Here is a 15455-nt window from a genome sequence, read left to right as displayed (position 1 = left end):
ATCAGTTTCCAGGCTTAACGTATCAATGATTTATCTCATATCCTAGGAAACGATGCAAATATTGAAGAACTTTTAATATACTTAAAATGTATTGGCCTATACAAAAGTATATAATTTAACAACTATAAGGATAGGGTCATGCAATTAAACAATGAATAGACACAATTTGGCCTCAGTAGCCCTTGTGTCTTTAAACCCAAGAACAACAACAACAACAACGGATCGAATGTGAGGTCCCATTGAATGGTGCCCTCGCGCTTCTTGGATTTAACTCCCTGTGATTACTTTTTGTGGGGATTTTTAAACGATAAAGTATTTAGTAATAAGCCCAGTTCTTTGATGAATCTTCAGCAGTCAATAATCAGAGAATTCGAGAATGTTTCTGAAGAATTGTGCCTTGCTGTGTGTTGCTCTGTACCAAAAAGACTACAATTTTGTAAAGGCCAAAATGGCAGACATATTGAACGGATGTTTACTTATTATTTTTTTAAAGTTTATGTATGCCCTTTCTATTGTGCTAGCATTAAATAAATATATATTTAAAATAGTGTTGTTATTTGGTCGCAGATGTTTCCTTACTTATGGAGCACACTGTATGTACATATATATACTGTGTGTAGTATATATATTTACATTGGCAGTATTAGTTGTAATCGCCAGTGACGTATGTTGCTCAAGCTGAAAAGGGACCTTAAATAAAGGCTCCTTTTCAGCTTGAGAAGTAGTTTATAAAGTTTCTAAATTAAATAGATTTCCCTCAATAATTTCTACAGAAAAAATTATTTTCTGTAGAGTATTTCTACAGAAAAAGGCTAAAATAGCTTTTGTGAAATAAAAATATATATTCATTTGTCTGACTTTTTTTATACCTTATTTTATTTCATACTTCTGTTATGGCTAGAGGCTTCAACATCTGGGAGTGATTGGGCATTTCTGGACATCGAGAGCTTCTTGGCTAGTATGAACGTCATATGTTCGAATGCACGTGATACTGTAAAACACAATGAAATGCCACAGGTAAAGAACACCCGATCAACTGAGTAATCAAACATTTTGGAAGAATTTTGTAGCAAACTTAGTTTGGAATTTTGCCATGATCATAACTGATGCAAAAGCCAACCGATGTGCAGTAATATTTTACTATTTTGTTTTAATGCTACTGAAATTGGCGATATCCTAGTTTCCTAGTGTGCTGCTGCTCAAAACTCGCTGTAGGATATTGAGAATATGCATAATGATGTATAATGCAGATACAAAATGATTTCGTTATTTATCGATAAGTATCTTTTGTCTCACATAAAATCGACGATCAGAATAAATCGCTTTTTTACCAGTAGGGGGAAAAGACTATTTAATAACAACCTCTAACGTTACCATCTGTTTTGTATGCGGTTTGGGGGTGTTCCTTTTTTTTCGTGTTGTGGATAAAAGGCGATGTTTATCTTTATAATGACGTGTTTTCCAATATTAAAAAAGAATCACTTATAGGTATGTATCTTTTTGAAATACCACAGAAGAGAAATCACTTTTGTCCCAATTCTAGTTTGTATTTGATACAATCTGGTGTATGTGTTTTCACGTAGTGCTTTTTTTTTTTTTTTTATTACCCAGTGATGTTAGACGAAGTCTTTTATCATGGTTTCACGTTACATAAGAAATATCACTATGAATTTGCTTTTCATTTTCATGAAAGTACACTGTTTTTGTTAAAATACAGTGTACAACGTGTTAAACAGTCAAAAACTGCAAAAGGCCGAAATTGGTTTTTGTGATTACAGTGTTATTAAATTGAATTTTGAATTATACGATATATATATATAAAGCTACTTTATAAATTATGAATAAATAGCTATATAGGTACACATAGGCAGGTGCTTTGGCAAGAATATTTGAGCTTGAAAATGTGTTTTTTTTCCGATTTGGGACAGCGCCAACATTAATGGATGTTTAGAATGATTTGGCTGACAATAGAGAAGCGAGCGATTTGCTCGCAGTTTGGATTTATTGTGTAATGGTAACATGATCATAAAAAAAAAAAACATAAACACAAATGAAATAATTTGAAAATTAATTTTTAATTTAAACTAAAATTTCCAAAATTTATGGAAGGATAGTGACGTGCATTGAGTGTTTTTAAAATGCTTATGTGAACCTCACATTTTGTCCGATTTTGTTGATCATTATCCCATCCTAAACGGTTCCTGTTATAATCGTTTCTTTAATGGAAAATGGTGTTAACCCCCAATCTTTTATTGTAATGGGAACTTATGTATGTCCTTTTCATACGAAATTACCCTTAGACTGTATTGTTACAGATAACAATTCAGGGAGGGGAATGCCAGAGGTGAACTAAACTCTGGCAGTGAGCTAGATGATTTTGTAATAACTGAGAGGAAAGTGGAAGAGAAATTCTTGAAGATAAACATAAGAAAGGCACCTGGGGTGGATGGAATCTATCCAGTTATATTAAAGGAGGTGGCAAAGGAAGTAAGCAAACCCTTAGGCATAATTATGAGAGCTTCCCTGGATTCAGGGGAGGTACCCATGGACTGGAGATGTGCAAATGTGACCCCAATCCACAAAGGAGGATCAAAGGGAGACACAGGTAATTACAGACCTGTTAGTTTAACTTCTGTTCCAGGAAAATTAATGGAGGTACTGGTTAAAGAAGCATTGCAGGATTATTTAGACAAGACTTCAGTTATAGCTCGGACATAGCATGGGTTTGTTAAGGGGAAGTCTTGTCTGACCAGTTTGATTCGATACTATGATGTAATCACAAAGGAACTGGATGCAAAGAATAACTTTGATATCTTATATTTGGATCTTAGAAAAGCCTTTGATACTGCTGCACAAATTAGAGCAGTGTGGCATTGGAGGCAAATTGCTGCTATGGATAAAGTGATGGTTGTATGGGAAAAGACAGAGTGGTAATCAATGGACACTGCCCTTTATGGACTAATGTTATCAGTGTAGTCCCTCAGGATTTAGTGTTGGGTCCATTGTTATTTTCTGTATTTATAAATGATATTGATGATGGTACATCAGGCTCAATGTCCCAGTTTGCAGACAATACAAAGGTTTGCAGGGTTGTTAATGACAGTACGCTGCTGCAACAGGATCTTGAGAAGTTGAGCAGATGGGCTTAGAGGTGGCAAATGAAGTTTAACATTGAAAAATGTTAAGTACTACATATAGGAAGCAGTAACCCCAGAGTAATGTATCAACTCTGTGGTACTACACTGACAGTGGTAGAGATTGAAAAGGACCTGGGGGTAATTGTGCAGACAGATCTGAAGTTTTCTGAGCAGTGCAGATGGTCTGCAAGAGTAGCTCATGGTGTCTTGTCAATGATATACAAGAATTTTTCTAGCAGGGATAAGGAGATGATTATCCCCTTGTATAAGGCAATGGTCAGGCCACACCTTGAGTACTCTATACAGGTCTGGAGGCCTCATTTTAAGGATGTAGAGCTTTTGGAACGAGTACAGAGAAGGGCAATAAGATTAGTGAATGGAACAAAGGGTTGTTCTGACAAAAAAAGGCTTAAGTTTTGCAAATTACAGTGTCTGGAGACTAGGCACCTGCGAGGTGATCTGATTGAGGTGTATAAACCCTTGAATGGTTTGAGCATGCTCAATGCTGATGGGATTCTTCCTCTTGCTCAGAAGAATTGCCTGAGAGGGCATAAATTCAAATTGAGGAAAGATGGTTATAAGCTAGATGTGCAGAAGTTTGCCTTTAGCCAGCAGGTGGTTGATTGCTGTAACAAACTTCCATCTGTCATTGTAGAAGTTAATAAAAACCAAGGAAGTGAAGCCAGTCAACATCGCTGGACAGTGCAGTGTTGAGTCAGTTTGGTGTGACATGGGCATTGGGAGATCAAAATTGAGAGTAGGAGTGTGCTATAGGCCTAATGACTCTGATGAGTATAATAAGAAACTGTACAGGGAAATAGTGGGCCAGTAAATCAGAGAGTCTTATAATGGGAGATTTTAATTTCCCAGATATTGACTGGAATTTGTGGGCTGGTCACTCACACACTAGCAGGGCTTTTGTGGATTTATTGGATGATTGTTTTCTACATCAGCATGTTCGGGAGGCAACTAGAGGGATTAATACTCTTGATTTGATTATCAACAGTGATTCTTCATGCATTAAGAATCTGCAGATAAATGAACCACTAGGTGGAAGTGATCACAGTGTGCTGAAGTGGGATTTACTCAAAGAGGTAACTACCATTAGGGGTAAAGGGAAGGGTTATTGCTTCCGTAAAGGCGACTACGATGGACTGAGACAGTATTTAAATTCTATACAGTGGGACCAACTGATGATGTTACCAACAGCAAATTCAAAATGGGAAGCATTCAAAGAACTTATCTTGGAAGCTACTAGGCTTTACATACCAACTAAGAAATATTGTTCAAGGTTTAGGCCAAAATGGATGTCAGATGAACTAATGAGGCATATGGCAGAGAAGAAACATGCATGGGATACTTACAAATTAACACATGACAGAGAAGCCTATGATAGATACAAGTTGATATGCAACCAAGTTACAAAGGAGATAAGGCAGGCGAAGGCAGATTACGAGAAATCCTTGGCAAGGGATGCAAAGAAAAACAGCAAAGAGTTCTTTACTTATGTAAACTCTAGAAGGAAGGGGATGAATCAGATTGGTCCACTTGATATTGATGGGTCAACTGTTGATGATCCTGCTCAGGTAGCTAACAAACTAAATGAATATTTTGCATCGACATTCACACATGAGGAGTTATTCAGCGAGGGGAATGCCAGAGGTGTATTCAACTCTAGCAGTAAGCTACAGAATCTTGAAATAACTGGGAGTAAAGTGGAGGAGAAATTGTTGAAGATAAACACAAGAAAGGCACCCGGGGTGGATGGGATCTATCCAGTTATATTAAAGGAGGCAGCAAAGGAAGTAAGCAAACCCTTAGCCATAATTATGAGAGCTTCCTTGGACTCGGGAGGTACCCATAGACTGGAAATGTGCAAATGTGACCCCAATTCACAAAGGAGGATCAAAGGCTGACACAAGTAATTATAGACCTGTGAGCTTAACTTCTGTTCCAGGAAAACTAATGGAGGCACTGGTTAAAGAAGCACTGCAGGATCATTTAGACAAGACTTCAGTTATAGCTCGGACACAGCATGGTTTTGTTAAGGGAAGTCTTGCCTGACCAGTTTGATTGGATACGATGATGCAGTTACAAAAGAACTGGATGCAGGGAATAGCTTTGATATTATATACTTGGATCTTAGAAAGGCTTTTGATACTGTTGCACATGGAAGACTGCTACACAAATTGGAGCAGTGTGACATTGGAGGCAAATTGCTGCTATGGATAAAGGGGTGGTTGAGGGGGAGAAGACAGAGTGGTAATCAATGGACACTGCTCATTGTGGACTAATGTTATTAGTGGAGTCCCTCAGGGCTCAGTGTTGGGTCCATTATTGTTTTCTGTATTTATAAATGATATTGATGATGGTATATCAAGCTTAATGTCCAAGTTTGCAGACGATACAAAGGTTGGCAGGGTTGTCAAGGACACTACTGACACTATGCTGCTGCAACAGGATCTGGAAAGGTTGAGCAGATGGGCTGAGAGGTGGCAAATGAAGTTTAACATTGACAAATGTAAAGTACTACACATGGGAAACAGCAACCCCAGAGCAATGTATCAACTCTGTGGTACTACACTGACAGTGGTAGAGAATGAAAGGGACTTGGGGGTGGTTGTGCAGGCAGATATGAAGTTCTCTGAGCAGTGCAGACGGGCTGGAAGAGTAGCTCATGGAGTATTGTCAATGATATGCAGGAATTTTTCCAGCAGGGATAAGGAGGTGATTATTCCCTTGTATAAGGCAATGGTCAGGCCACACCTAGAGTACTGTATAGGTCTGGAGGCCTCATTTCAAGAAGGATGTAGAGCTGCTGGAACGAGTACAGAGAAGACCAACAAGATTAGTGAATGGAACAAAGGGGTGCTCTTACGAAGAAAGGCTTAAGTTTTGCAAATTACAGTGTCTGGAGACTAGGCACCAGGGAGGTGATCTGATAGAGGTGTACAAAGCCTTGAATGGTTTGAGCATGCTCAATGCTGATGGGATTCTTCCTCTAGCTCAGAATAATCACCTGAGAGGGCATAAATTCCAATTGAGGAAAGACAGATGTAGGATAGACGTGCGGAAATTTGCCTTTAGCCAGCGGGTGGTTGCTAGGTGGAACAGACTTCCATCCCTTGTCGTGGAGGTTGATAGCCTAAATAAGTTTAAGGCTCAGCTGGACAGGTATTTTGAACGAACAGAGGGGTGAAGTGGAAGTGGGTTTTTTTTTTTTTTTGGCTGATGCTGCATAAGCTTGCTTTCTTGCATCAAATGCCTCTACTAATGCTAATGCTAATAACCTTGTTACACAGTGGGAGACCGTGTCTTCCTTTTAGGTTACAACGGTGTAAGTTTGATCACGGTGACTGGAATGCCTTCCAACATCAGCCAAATTTCGACCTCAGTACAGTCAGTTGGGAGCCGATCAATGACGCAGTAAAGTACATCACAGAAATCATCGTCCAAGTTGCTGCTAATGCTGTCCCAAAAACATCTGCCCGGTTTCCTCCATTTCCCAAACCTTGGTGGAATTCACAATGCACAAGAGCAAAAAAGGCTCAAAACAAAGCGTGGGGGATATTTCGCCGATATCCTACCACGAACAACCTTATAGCCTTCAAACGTGCATGAGCCAAAGCACGCTACATCCGTCGTCAGAGTCAAAAGGAATCGTGGATCCGTTTTACATCATTTATTAACCAGTCTACCAACTCTAAGGTAGTCTGGGATAAAATCCAGAAAATGAAGGGGAAATATACATCCCACCCTTCTTCAATCCTAGATTATAATGGATGCACTATTGCAGATCCAACTACAATAGGCCCCGGGTGCCAAGCGATTGTGACTGAGCGATTTCTCTGTGCTATTACTGCGATTTCTCAAAAGTGATTTATAGTTATTTTGCGTTCTTGACGTTAATAAATCTATTCATTTAAAAACAGCTCTTGTTACAAAAACACTTGTACTGAGCAAATAAGGAAAGGCACCTTTCTTTATTTCTTCTAGTTTACTACTAACCACTTACTACTTTTCGCTTGGTCACACCAGGCACTGCTCCTGCCTCTCCGTGGCAGGGCCGGTAACCTTGGTAGAAAAGTTCATCTGCCAGGGGCTAAGAGGAGCCAACATGGAACAAAGTGTGTTTCCAACTTTAGAGCCGTCGAGCTGTCGGCCAAACACGGAAAATGACCATGATTCGTCGCAAGCAAAGAGGTTGAAAACCAATCCCTCGGCTACAGACTTACCTGCATTCTTAATTATGCACTCACTATCTGACCAGCCTGTCAGTAAGCTATCCCCTTTTTTAATCCAAAAACACCTGGAAAGTATTGCAGGGACTCCCAAGACGGTTAAGAGACTGCAATCAGAGGACTTACTTATTGAAACTATAAATGGCAGACACTCTGAAAAATTACTAAAAAAGACAACTTTCGCTGGTATTCCAGTGAAAGTAACCCCACATGCAACCCTAAATACATCAAAGGGTGTTATATCTAGTTGGGACCTGATGAATGTGACAGAGGAAGAAATTAAAGAAGAGCTTCAGGAGCAAAATGTAATTGCTGTAAAAAGAATTATGATAAAAAAAGACAATATTCTCACACCTACCAGAAATATCATTCTTACATTCAACAGTCCAAGCCTACCCTCATCAGTAAAAGCTGGATATCTATTTTGCCGCACTCGTCCTTTCATACCCAATCCGTTGAGATGTTATAAATGCCAGAAGTATGACCACTCTCAAACAACATGCAGAAGCAACCCAGTTTGTCCTAACTGTGGTTCTTCCGATCACATTCAAAGTGATTGTTCGGTGAAAGAAATGATCTGTCCCAACTGCAAAGGCAACCATCCGGCCTACTCTAAGACATGTGAGAGGTGGAAAACAGAGAAAAAAATTGTGAAATATAAAGTTGAAAACAGAGTTAGCTATCAGGAGGCTAGAAAATTAATTGCACCGAGTATACCTAACCGTACCTATGCCAATATTACAAAAAAAATCAAACCATTGCCACACAAACCGATGTTACCATTCCTTCAAACACTTCCATCTCTGACTGGGATCGGGCTGTCCTCTCTCAGCAACAGTCCAGTGCCGTTAAGCACTCAGACCAAGCAAATAATACGCCTCTCACAATACCAGCAAAATCTCAATCTCCGCCAGTGAATGCCACTACAAATAATGATAGTTCGACTTCGAAAAAGATTATCCAGGACAAATCGATGGAGGCAGAGTATCCATCCAAACAGGAAGATCCAATTCTGGAAATATTTGCTGAAGAAGAGATGGACACTGGTCGCCCTTCCTTTCCGAAAAGAGACAAACCAAAGCCAGAACGCCATAAGACAGCCACGTCAGGTACAGCTTCTTCCTCTAAATTCAAATAATGTCTAACATCTTGCAATTGAATTGCAGAGGCTTTCGTGGAAACATTGACGACATCCGTTATTTAATTAATCGCTACTCTCCAGTTGGTTTCTGCCTGCAAGAAACCTATTTAACTCCTCAAATTTCCATTTCCATCAAAAACTACTCGGTCTATAGACGAGATCGGAATACATCCGATTCTGCTCGAGGTGGTGTAGCTATTTTAATTAGTACAAGGATTCCAGCAGCTAAGCAAATTACTCTCCAAACCCAAATTGAAGCTGTCGCTGTGCGTCTGATTACTCAAACTGCATTAACTCTAGTCTCAGTTTATCTCCCACCAAACCATGCTTACTCTTATAATGATCTTAAAGAACTTTTATTGCAGCTAACCTCCCCTATCTGCCTGCTAGGGGATTTCAACGGCCACCACCCTTTATGGGGTTCATCTAAATTAGACAGACGCGGCAGATTGATTGAAACTTTACTGGAAAAAGAAAACCTCACTCTTCTTAACAGTGGCTCGCACACCCATATACAGTTACCTAATGGACAGACATCTGCCATTGACCTATCGATTTGCTCCCCGATACTATTTTCAGCTATGCAATGGTCCACTCTGGATGATACCATGGACAGTGACCATTTTCCAATTGTTTGTAATCTGTTGACTACGCAACCACCAATAGATGAACCCTGCAGGAAATGGAAATTCTCTAAAGCCAATTGGGCCAAATTTCAATCAGCAATCACTCTTGACAAAAAAACTATTCAATTACAGCCCATAGATGAAGTTACTGATTATATTACATACCGTCTTTTAGTTGCAGCTAAGTACTCAACTCCATTATCAAATCCCCTGTCCCGACGGCATTTCAATTACTGGTGGAACGAAGAGTGCACAAAAGCAAGGAAGGAAAAAAATAAAGCATTTAATTTATTCCGTCGATCTCCAACCACAGCTAATCTAATTAGATACAAGAAACTAAGGGCAAAGGCACGTTACATTCAAATGCAGGCCAAGAAAGATTCTTGGACTAGGTTTGCATCAACTATCAATAGAAACGCTGACTCCAGACTAATATGGAAAAAAATTAGGCAGCTTTCTGGTAAGTTTCCAACTGTTCCTTCCCCAATTCTCTCCTGCAATGGGCAAGAACTCTCTGCTCCTCTAGATATAGCCAATGCCTTGGGCAAAACCTTTACTCAAATATCGGCTGCATCAAATTACACTCCAAAATTCCAGAAAATTAAGACCGCCACCAAACAGAGACATATCAACTTTCGAACCTCACTATCACTTCCCTATAATCAGCCTCTGCAATATTGTGAACTTTTACAGGCCATCAGAACAACACGAAACAGTGCCCCTGGGCCAGATGGCATATATTATGTCATGCTGCAGCATCTCGATGACAAAAACTTACAACTGCTTCTAATCTTTTTTAACCGGATCTTCCTGGAAAATATTTATCCAACCTCTTGGCACCATGCCACAGTTTTGGCGTTTTTGAAACCTGGAAAAGATCCCTCCAATTCTAATAGTTACAGACCAATATCTCTGTCAAGTTGCCTTGGTAAAATTCTGGAAAAAATGATCCATAGTCGACTCACTTGGATCATTGAAACTCAACATCTACTGAGTAATTGTCAACATGGCTTTCGCAAAAACAGGTCATCCCTAGATCTGATGATCAAGGCGGAATCTGAAATTCGCAATGCCTTTGTGAAAAACGAACACCTTGTCATGGTCTCCATTGATATAGAGAAGGCATTTGATACTACCTGGCGGTATGGCATTCTCAGTGACCTATATAATCTTGGTCTACGAGGCAACCTACCTATATTTATTAGGAACTTCCTCAAGAGCCAATCTTTCCAGGTGAGATATCAAAATTCCCTTTCTGCTACATTCTCGCAGGAAGAAGGAGTACCGCAAGGATCAGTTTTGAGTGCAACATTGTTTGCCCTTAGAATTGATTCCATTACAAAAGTACTCCCAAATACTGTAGAGGCTTACCTGTACGCTGATGATCTCGCTATTTCTTGCCATTCTCAGAACATGTGATCTATCGAAAGGCAATTGCAGATGTCCCTCAATAAAGTTCAAAAGTGGGCTGAGCTCAATGGATATCGTCTTTCCCAACAGAAAACAGTTGCGATCCACTTTTGCTGTCAACGCAAATTGCATGCAGATCCTGAACTTCGGATTTCAAATTCCACCATTCCGATTGCCAGCAATATGAAATTCTTGGGACTAATCCTGGACAGTAAGCTCAATTTCTTTGAGCATGTTAAATTAATACGTACTGCCTGTCTTAAAAAGATCAACATGCTAAGAGCTTTATCTGCCCTCTCTTGGGGAGCAGATCGTACAACTTTGCTGCTCCTATATAGAGCACTAATTAGATCCTGTTTAGATTATGGTGCTCCAGTTTATGATTCTGCCTGAAGGAGTGTGCTACGCTGGCTGGATCCTATTCAACATAATGCACTGCGGATTGCAATTGGTGCATACAGGACATCTCCAACTCGGAGCCTATACATTGAAGCTCATGAGCCCCCTTTGCATCTTCGTAGAAAAATGTTATTACTTAAATATGCAGCCAAAATACAAACTTGCTATTCGCATCCTATTCAGCCATACCTTTTTAATCAACCACTGGTTAATCTCTACAGAAATAAACCAAGTAAAATCCAACCAGCTTGCCTACGGCTCCTTGAAATATCACAGAACTGGAATGTTCCTCTCCACAATAGGCAACAGATAAAGAATTACCCTCATCCACCATGGACTACCTTTCCTCAACTGACCTGTGATACCTATTTTCTTCAATGGGGAAAGAATTGTCTTACCGGCTGTGACTATGCAACAACTCCATGCTAGCCATATTCAAACCTATGCTGACTTCTTGCCGATATATACGGATGGTTCTAAATCTCTGTCAACAGTTGGAGCAGCAGCAGTGTTTCCCTCTGCTATCATATCAGCTTCTCTTCCACCTGGGTATAGCAACTTTTCAGCAGAACTGTATGCAATACAGTTAGCTCTAGAAAATATGACTCTACATCCATCTGCGAAATATATAGTTTATACTGACTCTCTGAGTTCAATTAAAGCAATGCAGAATACATCACAAAAGAATCACCATATTTTAATGAAAATCAGGAGTTTGTTATTGCAGATTTATAACCGTCAACAACTAGTGAAGTTTTGCTGGATTCCAGCACATTTAGGCATAAAAGGGAATGAAGTAGCAGATATATCTGCCAAAAGTCCAAGTTCAGACCTAACTTCTGTCCCTATTCCAGCGCCCGATTATAATATCTTAATTCAAGCAGCATGCACTGCACAGTGGACAGAATTATGGCATAACCAAAGGAATAACAAACTTTTCCAGCTGAAACAATACCCAAAGTTCTGGCACTCCAGCAATCAAACAGTGCGGCGGGAAGAAGTGGTACTCACACGAATGAGAATAGGACACACCCATCTGACTCACCTTCATCTACCAATGGGCGATGATCCTCCTCAGTGTCCACACTTCTTAGAACATCTAACAGTCAAACACATTCTGATTGACTGTCCACAGTATCAACAACATTGAGCTGCAATATTTCAAAATCTGGCTAATCGTCGAGAACCATTGACATTATATCATGTCGTTGGAGAGGTCGCAAGTGTTAATGAACTTTTCTGCTTTTTAAAACAAATTGGAGTGTATCATCTTATATAATAGGCTTCAAAACTGAAACTAATTTAAACTAGATTATTTTATAATACTCCTAGGAATAGGCGCACTATAGCCATAGCAGCTAATGCGCCAATAAACAACCATACCATACCAACTGCAATAGCCAATGCTCTTGGGGAAACATTCTCTAACATCTCCGCAACATCCTCGTACTCCCCAGAGTTCATGGTCCTGAAACATAAACTGGAAAAACAAGCACTTAATTTTAAGTCCAAGGGCCTCTATCCCTACAACGGGGCGTTCACTATAGAGGAACTGAAAAGAGCCCTCACTCTTTCCAAAGCAAGTGCTGTTGGACCATATGGCATCCATTATGAAATGATTAAACATCTTTCACCAAAATCTATGGATTGTCTGCTCCTTCTGTATAACAGAATCTTTATTGAAGGGCAGTTTCCGGACTCCTGGCGAAAGGCAATCGTTCTTGCCTTTCCTAAGCCAGGAAAGGATCCAAAAGTCACCACCAATTATCGTCCTATTGCTCTGACTAGCTGTCTGTGCAAAATCCTGGAGAGAATGGTTAGTTCTCGTTTAATATGGTATCTAGAATCAAATGACCTTCTCTCCAACATCCAGTGCGGCTTCCGAAGGAACCGGTCCACTTTGGACCATCTTATTAAATTGCAAGCATCCATCCGGGATGCTTTCCTAAAACGCGAACACTTGGTGTCGGTGTTCTTTGATATGGAGAAAGCGTATGACACAACTTAGAAATTTGGCATCTTAAAAGATCTGCATAGCCTTGGTCTCAGGGGGCAACTCCCAATTTTTATTAAAAACTTTTTAGCCAATCGATCTTTCCAAGTTCATGTGGGATCCTCACTCTCTCCTTCCTTCAGCCAAGAGGAGGGAGTACCACAAGGATCAGTATTAAGTATCACGCTTTTCGCCATCAAAATAAATTCAATCACAGAACAACTTCCTCCAACTGTAAACAGTGCCCTCTATGTCGATGACTTTAGCATTTTTTGTCAGTCATGCAACATGAGGGTTATTGAAAGACAACTGCAGAAAGCCATTGATAATCTGAATTCCTGGGCACTTGCTAATGGCTTCAGGTTCTCGCCCGACAAGACCGTTTGCATACACTTTTCGTAAGCGTAATCTTCGTCCTGAACCAGAATTAAGGCTCGGACAATATGCCATTCCCGTAGCAGAGAACATAAAATTCTTGGGACTCATATTTGAAAAAAAAACTGACCTTTTTGGATCATATTCGTCAACTCCGCACAAAGTGCACACGTGAGCTTAATATTCTCCGCTCGCTCTCCTCTACATCTTGGGGAGCAGACCGATGTACCCTTCTTCGGCTTTACCATGCACTTGTGCGATCCAAACTAGATTATGGGTCCCAGGTATATTCCTCAGCCAGAGACAGCGTCCTGCGATGGTTGGACCCCGTCCATCATCAGGCCCTACGATTGCTACTGGAGCATATCGCACATCTCCTGTCCAGAGCTTATACGTCGAAGCAAACGAACCACCGTTATCGCTTCGACGTAAGCAGTTGTCTTTAAAGTACGCTTTAAAACTGAAATCCCTGCCAGACCATTCTACGTGGCCATTCGTTTTTGAGCCACGATGGGAAAATTTATAAGATACCCGTAAGACTGCCAATCATCCTTTTGGTATTCGTCTCCAAGAGCTACTCAAAGAACTTAATATCAAGGTAGACAAGGTTGCCCAAACACCAAAGCAACCCTTTCCACCCTGGCATGCTCATGTCCCGGCATGTGACATCTCTTAGAAATTGGGGAAAGTCGGACACTCCATCATCTGTCTACCTGCAGCTTCATTCAGCACACTGAACTGAATATTCCGACTTCGCGCCAGTCTACACAGACGGTTCGAAGTCTGAATCATATGTGGGATCTGCTGCTGTCTTTACAGACAGCTCTACATCGGAGCAGATTCCCTCTGAATGCAGCATATTTACTGCAGAGCTGCATGCTATAGAGTTAGCCTTGGATCACATTAGTGAATGCCAATACCAACGATTCATTATATATTCCGACTCTCTCAGCATGTTACAGGCTTTAATATCTGTGAGATATAATCCTCATCCAGTTCTGTCTAGTATTCAGCAGAAGATTCACTTCCTCCGTGAATGTGAATATGATATCTGCTTCTGCTGGATTCCCAGCCACATTGGGAGTAAGGGAAATGATTTGGCTGACGCCGCAGCCAAATCAGCAATTCCCAATAATAACCGCTGCCTGTCAGTCCCCTATACAGACTACAGGCAAATAATACACCAAAACATACACTCCCAATGGCAGGACTCGTGGGATAGACAGACTGCGAATAAATTATATCATATAAAGCCTGTAATTGAACCGTGGCAGTCTAGTCTGCGCAGGAATCGTAAGGAGGAAGTTGTTCTCGCCCGGGCCCGCATAGGACACAGTCATTTAACTCATTCGTTTTTGCTGAGGGCTGATGACCCTCCTGTGTGTGTGTCCTGTGGCACAATTTTAACGATCAGACACCTTTTAATTGACTGTCCAGATTTTAGCAGCAACCGTTTTACCACTTTTAATCGTCTGACTGAGCCTTATACACTCAGTCAGATTTTATCCGACAATGACAACGTGTCTGCTGTTTTTAGCTATTTTAAATCAATTAAAGTTTTTTATTATTTAATTTATGTTATTGTTACGTCTTTATTGATTTATTTCTTACATCTTTGTTATTATATATCTGGACACGGTGGCCTTACTAATTAGGTCACAGAGAGTTTAAATTTAAATTTTTGAAATATTACCTAGTCTTGGCGCATTATAGCCTTAGTTGCTAATGCGCCAAAAAATCCAAACAAACCAAACCATCACGTTGCATCTTCTAAATGTGGCTAAAGACACAATACCACGGCCCCGGGTGCCAAGCGTATTTCGAGGCCAAGCGATATTCTGGTGATATATAGAGCGCTCTTCTAAAGTGATTGAAGTTATTTCCTTTTAAGTTCCTACGTTTCTACCAAAAGCCTTTCTTTTATAACTAGTTCTATACTTGAAAACCACAAGTTAGAACACAGAAAGGAAACACACCTTTCTTTTTCCTATATTTCTTGTTCTATTAACCAACTAACACTTCAACCGCTTGGCCTCCGAGCGGCACTGCTCCTGCCTCCCCGTGGCGGGGCCGGTAATCTGGGGGAAAAGTTATCCCCCAGGGCTAAAAGGAGCAACGATGGATAAAAATGAA

The 15455-nt window shown here is 40.4% G+C and overlaps 1 protein-coding gene across 1 annotated transcript in view; it reads left to right on the top strand.

Moving 5' to 3' along the window:
• The first annotated feature begins 1395 nt into the window (after positions 1 to 1395).
• The window catches only part of CycJ (Cyclin J), a 159711-nt gene continuing 145651 nt past the window's right edge, over positions 1396 to 15455 (top strand). Inside the window, exon 1 of the mRNA XM_090374257.1 lies at positions 1396 to 1488. The gene's annotated coding sequence lies outside the window, so the exon portion shown is untranslated. The remainder of the gene's footprint in view (positions 1489 to 15455) is intronic.

The sequence above is a fragment of the Mastigoproctus giganteus genome, chromosome 5, assembly GCF_048544385.1.
Source record: "Mastigoproctus giganteus isolate SK-2022 chromosome 5, ASM4854438v1, whole genome shotgun sequence".
NCBI lineage: Eukaryota > Metazoa > Arthropoda > Arachnida > Uropygi > Thelyphonidae > Mastigoproctus > Mastigoproctus giganteus.
The sequence above is the reverse complement of the archived record's forward strand: the minus strand, read 5'-3'. Positions and strand labels throughout refer to the sequence as shown.